We start from the raw sequence: 6,543 nt of genomic DNA, 5'->3' as shown, positions 1-6,543 counted from the left end.
AAAATTGGAAAGCTAGACCTAGAGCTAAAATTGAGTTTTGTATTATGTGAATTAAATAAGGCCTTTCTGAATTATGAAACTACAAAAAGAGAAGTTAAACATAGCTCCAAATTCTTTTAATTTTTTTTATCCCTGTGACCCTACTCTATTCATTGGTCTCTCTTGCAAGCCCCAGAAGGATTAATAGTGTCTCTACAATGGCAGAGTAGGTGCCTTCTATGAGACATGCAAACTTAGCATTTACTGTTTTTCTAATATTTAGCCATTTTTTTAAAAACTAACATTCATTACAGTTAATATGCTGTCAGACCACGGCGATATTCCTGCAGCCTTAAACTAACCTTGATGAAGTTTTTTGTGAGGATTCTAAATATGTCAAATCAAACAGCAGACTGTTTGGCTTTCTGCAGTGCGGGTGAGGGAAAACACAACAATTTCATAACGAAAAAAACCCACAAGCTATCAATTTACATTACTGAACAGGCTGATGTGAAATAATCCCAGCCATCTGTTGCCAGTCTAAATTTCCCCTATACTGTAACGTCTATGGAAATCTAATGTCCCCTCCTTTGCCTTCTTCAAAAGAAAGCTCTTTTAAACACTGACTTGCTTACATAATGCTTCAATTGTACTGTACTGCACAAGCCTACCCCTCAACTTATTTTTATAAATTAAGACTTCATCAGTGATACCCAGGGAAATTTTAAAAAATAGAACTGCATTCCCCCCCATACATAATAGTCAGTATATAGTTCTAGATTATTGTTTCTGGGTTTGGGGGGGGCATGTTTTTTGTTGGGTTTTTTTAAAGGAACTGGATGGCTTAGCAGAAGTGAAAGGTTCTTTCACATAATGGCAACTTGCCCTCCCAAAGGGAGGCCGTTAACAAACTTCATCAGTGCCTTCATTTCAGAGTTCACAAGCCACGATCTGTACAGTTGCCAGATAAAAGGCTAATAAGCACCTCACAGAGCAGAGTGAACAATACTAACCAAAATTCAAGAAGAAGTGACTCAGTGTTCACTTCCCTCTTAGTGGCCCCTCAAAGAAAACCACCCAAAACATCTGTTCTGCCACCATGGAGGATGATAGTCCAGGTCAAATCAGAGTGATTTTTATCTGTGAAGTAAATTGAAGATTCCCTAAACTGTAACTGAGTGAAGATGGGCCATATTCCCCAACTAGCAAAAGAATACTTCAGACATGGTATCTATAAAAACAGCCATGTTTGAAAAGGATTCATCATTGAAATGTGGAAGTGAAATCACATGAGATTAGGGTTAACTTGGCCCTATTTAACTCTTATTGGTGATAACTCAGCAGTTAAAGGTGTTGTATGACATGTTTTACTGAGCCAGGTTTCAGAATATTGGTTGAGATTCTTTGTTTTGTATGCCAGGGCAAACAGTTTAAAACAATTGTCAAGCAGCTGTAAGAGGCCTGGATCCAGCTGGGGAGAATTACTCTGGTGCAGGAACTGCAGATGTTCTAAGGACCCTCCTGCAAACCCTGGCATAAGGGGGCATTCCAGTGGCAGGGTTGGGAACGGGAGGGCTGGAGCAAAGCACGTCTGTCTCATATAGCACTGCAGACATCCAGTGCTGTTGACTATAGGCAGCCAGGTATAACGTGGCAGACATCCCCTGTTCCTTGGGCTAAATTATGCCAGGGACCGCTCCAGCCCCTGAAACAGCCCACAGTCAGAATGGCATGATGGTGGCTTATAGCCAATTTAGAACCCCACTTGCCTGGGCATACAAGTTCTCTGCTGTATCTTTTAGAATCGCAGCACATAATCTTACCCATTAAATGAGTTTGTGTAATATATTGCATCTTTGGACATGAGTCACTTCCAGAGTCATACTAAAATGGCATCTCTAACAATCAGGATCTGTGCAGCAGATTAGTCTACACACATCTGGATGTTTGCCTCTACTGCCCACCGCAGTAATAAATTATCTGAAGCAAATTAATGGGAGTGGGAGGAATCGTGTTCACTTCACCAGATAGAATACATTAACATTATTGTTTGCCCATTGATTCATGAATCATTAACAGTACATTGATCAAAGCTAAAGACTACATTCAATTAATAACATTTACAAATGGGGACGTTTCTTTATTCTGCAGATCTTCTCCCACTTTGCTTGGCAAGAAAGAGAAGAGCCTGATCCAGGAGAAATGTCCATACTTGCTGGCTCAAAGAAACTTGTTGTTGCTGTTTGTAGCAGTTCTTTGCCAGCTACAAGCACAGCATAACCTAAGTCACAAATTGTACATGTCAGATATGGGTAGAACTCAGTGTAGCTTCAGAACTTAAAACCCAGATTCTAGCCAGTTGAGCTACAGGAAAAACTCCATAGGCCATGCAGGAAAGAACACTTATAAACTAGAAAACTTGAACCTAAAATCCCGCTGCAACATCCCTAAGTTCTGGGGATGCTTGCATTTTGGACCTTGTCTACACTACAGAATTTTGTTGACAAAAGTCATGTTGACACTCAAAAAACACTATAATAAAATACTGCATGTTCACACTCACTCCCTCTGTCACACACTGCCCACAGTTGGGCACTACCAACAGTGTGAGCAATGCACTGTGGGTACCTAGCCCACAGTCCAGCTCAACACCTTCTGCCCCTAGGTGTTGTGGGAAGGCAGAGCAGACAGTGACACATCTTGGGACCGGGCTCAATGTCCCATGATGCATTTTTTCTGTCCCAAAATTCCATGGGCTTCCGGCTTTCTTCTATGCCATTTTTCAACGTCCCTTGTTTTCTGGGCACCCTGGCATCTTTGTGAGAAGGGATGGATCCCACTCTGCTCTCCTATGCTCTAATAACTGTCATTAAGACATTCCAAATGGCAATGCAGTTAATCACGAAATTCCTAACTGAAGAAGACTCCCAGTTGCCTGACATGGTGCGTGATATGGATAGGAGCAACTTTAGATTGCTTTTGGCTTTTGTGGAACAGCTGCAGATGGTGGACCATCGCTTTTGGGCTTGGGAAACAAGCACTTAATGGTGGGCTCATATCATCATGCAGGTCTGGGATGACAAGCAGTGGCTACAGAACTTTCAGATGTGTAAAGCCACCTTCCTGGAACTGTGTGCAGATCTCATCCCAGCACTATGGCGCAAGGACACCAGACTGAGAGCTGCCCTGTCGGTAGAGAACCATGTGGCAATCGCTTTGTGAAAGCTGGTGACTCCAGACTGCTACCGGTCGGTTGCGAATCAGTTTGGAGTTGGGAAGTCTACCGTTGGGGCTCCATTAATGCAAGTGCTATGAAGGACCATGACTCTGGGAAATGTGTGTGAAATAGTGGATGGCTTTGCAGAAGTGGGTTTCTCTAACTGTGCAGGTGTGATAGATGGCACACATATTCCAGTTTTGGCACCAGACCACCTTGCAACAGAATATCTCAATAGGGAGGGGTACTTCTCTATGGTGTTGCAGGCATTTGTGGATCACCGTGGGTGTTCCACTGACATCAAAGTGGGGTGGTCCAGGAAGGTGCATGATGCACTCATCTTCAGGAACACCAGCCTGTACAAAAAGCTACAAGCAGAGACTTTCTTTCCAGACCAGAAGATTACAGTCTGGGATGTTGAAATGCCCATAATGATCCTGGGAGACCTGGCATAACCCTTACAGCCATGGCTCATTTAACCTTACACGGGACAACTGGACAGCTGTAAGGAGCTGTTCAATAACAGGCTAAATAGATGACAGATGACAGTGGAATGTGCCTTTGACAGATTAAAGGTATGCTGGTGATGCCTTTATGGCAGGTTAGACCTCAATGAGGATTATATTCCTATGGTCATAGCTGGGTGTTGTACATTGCATAATCTTTGTGAAGCCAAGGGTGAAAGGTTTGCTCAGGAGTGGAGTGTTGAGGCAGACCACTTGGCTGCTGATTTTGAGCAGCCAGATACCAGGGCTATCAGAGAGGCCCAGAAGGGGGCAATTCGAATCAGGGAGGCTCTGAAGCAACACTTTGAGAATGAGAACTAGTAATGTATATCTCTGTGATTGGTGTTGCAATGTTACATTTCATGTAGTTTTGCTAGGAAGCAATGGTGAAATTTGGGGCCTTACATTCTGGTAAGCAAATGATTAAACTATCTCTGTATGTATTGATAGTGCCTGCTATTTGTAGGAAACAAATAAAGATGAGTTACCATTCAAGAACTGCTATTATTGCACAAGAAACAACACACACACACAAGCTTGGTGAGAAAGGAGGTACCAGGGAAGGGCAGACTTTCAGAGCGGTCCATTTTGAAAGTTGTCCGAGGGGGTAGAGTGAAGTGGAAACCAAGAAGTCCTGGAAAGTGGAAAGGACTGTGCAGGCAGAGTTTGGGGGACACAGAAAAGAGTTCTGAATGTGCTGGAGGGGAGGGGTTGGCATGCATCTGCTCAGCCTGCAGCATTATTAAGGACTTCAGCATTTGCATGTGCTCCTCCATCACTTTAATCATCCGCTCAGTAGCACCCTTAACAAATTCCTGATTTTCTCTTCTGTCCTACCTTTCAGCTTCCCTCCACTCCTTGCATTCCCTTTTCTCTTCATTGGAGAAGTGCAGTACCTCCCAGATCATGTCTTCTTAGCTCATGTCTTGGGTGCTCTCTTATCCGGCGGAGATGCTCAGCCAGTGTGTGGGGGGGTGTTCCTCAAGGCCACATCTGTTGAAACACAAGGAACAATGCACAGAAGCATGATTGTTAAATTCATGCACAGTATTGAAACATTTCAGTAAAATACATCTCTGGTAACATAACAATCACTTTCTCACTGACCCTTGGCAAGCACACATCTCAGCAAACACCCAAAGCATGGTGAGTGTTGGCTGGAGAGGGAGACGCAATCTACATGGGGAAAACAGCACTCTGGAAAGGTTGCAGTGCAGCTAACTAAGGAAAAAATTCTAAAATTCTCCGACACTTTTCCACAGGCGGGAGTCATTGTAGCAGATATCTCACTGCTGAGGATTAGCAGGGAACCAAGGGTATATCTACTACATGCTTGTGGCTTCTGCCCTGGTCCCTATGCTGCTCACCTGTGTGCCGCTTTGGTCCCTACACAAATGATTGCCGAATGGTGCAGGAAAGTTTCCTAAAATGGGAGAAGGAACAAAGCAGTTCTGCCAAGGAACCTTTGGCAGCGGATTGCCAAGTACCTCCAAGAAACTTTCCTAGAGATCTCTCTGGAGAATTCCCATGAGATCTCGGTGTACATCAACTCCCTGTTCCACCATACTGATTAGCTGCACAGGGAAGTGTCCAGCACACAGAAACACAGCCAGCTTTGTACATTTCTATACCCTGAACCCACTTCTGCCCTATGCAAACCACAGCTACTTACCAGGCATCTCCTCTCCTGCTTCTTGCTCACCAGAGAGCAACTACTGAAACTGGCAAGACACTTCCGGAGTGGTGAACAGTTCCTGGCTGCCTGCCCTGCCGGGAGCTCCACATCATCATCTAACTCCACCTCTTCATCAATGACTTCATCCTCCGGGTTAGGTCCTCTTTCCACCACCTCCAAACCCACCAAAGTATCCACAGGGCTCTTGGTAGTGGAGGTGGGGTCACCATGGAGGATAGCATCCAGCTCCTTATAGAACCGGCAGGTCTTAGTGCAGCACCAGAGCGATGGTTTGCCTTCCTCGCCTCATGGTATGCCTGCCTCAGCTCCTTTGTCTTCGCTCTGCACTGCACTGTGTCCCGATCATAGCCCTTTTCACACAAGCCTCAAGAAATCTGCTTGTAGGTATCAAAATTCCTAGCTCAAGCACAGCTAGAGCTGCACAACAGCCTCTCCCCATATACTGAGAAGATCCAACAGCTCTGCAGTGGTCCAAGCAGGAAAGCATTTGCTGCGATAAACCATCATGGTCACCTGGGAAGATGCAATGAGACCTTTCCATGCTGAGCCAACAGGAAATGGAATTTCAAGAATTCCCTGGGCTTCTAAGGGGGAGGGGTGGATGGTTGTTTATCTGGCTGCAAGGCAGTGGAGTTCAAACTGCTGATCAGAGTAGTCAGCATGGGCATTGTGGGACACTGGAAGGCCAATTCAAGCGATAAAAACCAAGCGTGGTCTCTACACAGGCACTTTATCGACAAAAATTTTGTGCAAAAAGCCTTATGTCTCTCGTCAGGGTGGTTTTATTTTGCTGCCACTGTTGCTGCCAGCTGCCTTTTGTCGACAAAACTCTGTAGCGTAGACAAGGCCTGAATCTCTGGCTCAGACCATCTCTTCTATAAGAATCAACTTTATTTGTTGGCTTCATTCTACAAAATAATATAACTGGCATATGACAATACAATATTTTCAGAGTGAGATTTAAGTAGGAAACATCTGCTCAAAAATCTGTGGAAAGCATTAGTACGTGCCAACAAGCCTAATGAGAAACACAAGGAAACTGCTAGGTTTAACAAGATTTTACCTCAATGGGTGATTTTTGCATAATCACCCAGCTGTTTACTATTCTAATCCCTTTTATAACTCATATCTCTTGAGTCTGCAGC

Source organism: Natator depressus, chromosome 2 (genome assembly GCF_965152275.1).
Source record: "Natator depressus isolate rNatDep1 chromosome 2, rNatDep2.hap1, whole genome shotgun sequence".
NCBI lineage: Eukaryota > Metazoa > Chordata > Testudines > Cheloniidae > Natator > Natator depressus.
The sequence above is the reverse complement of the archived record's forward strand: the minus strand, read 5'-3'. Positions refer to the sequence as shown.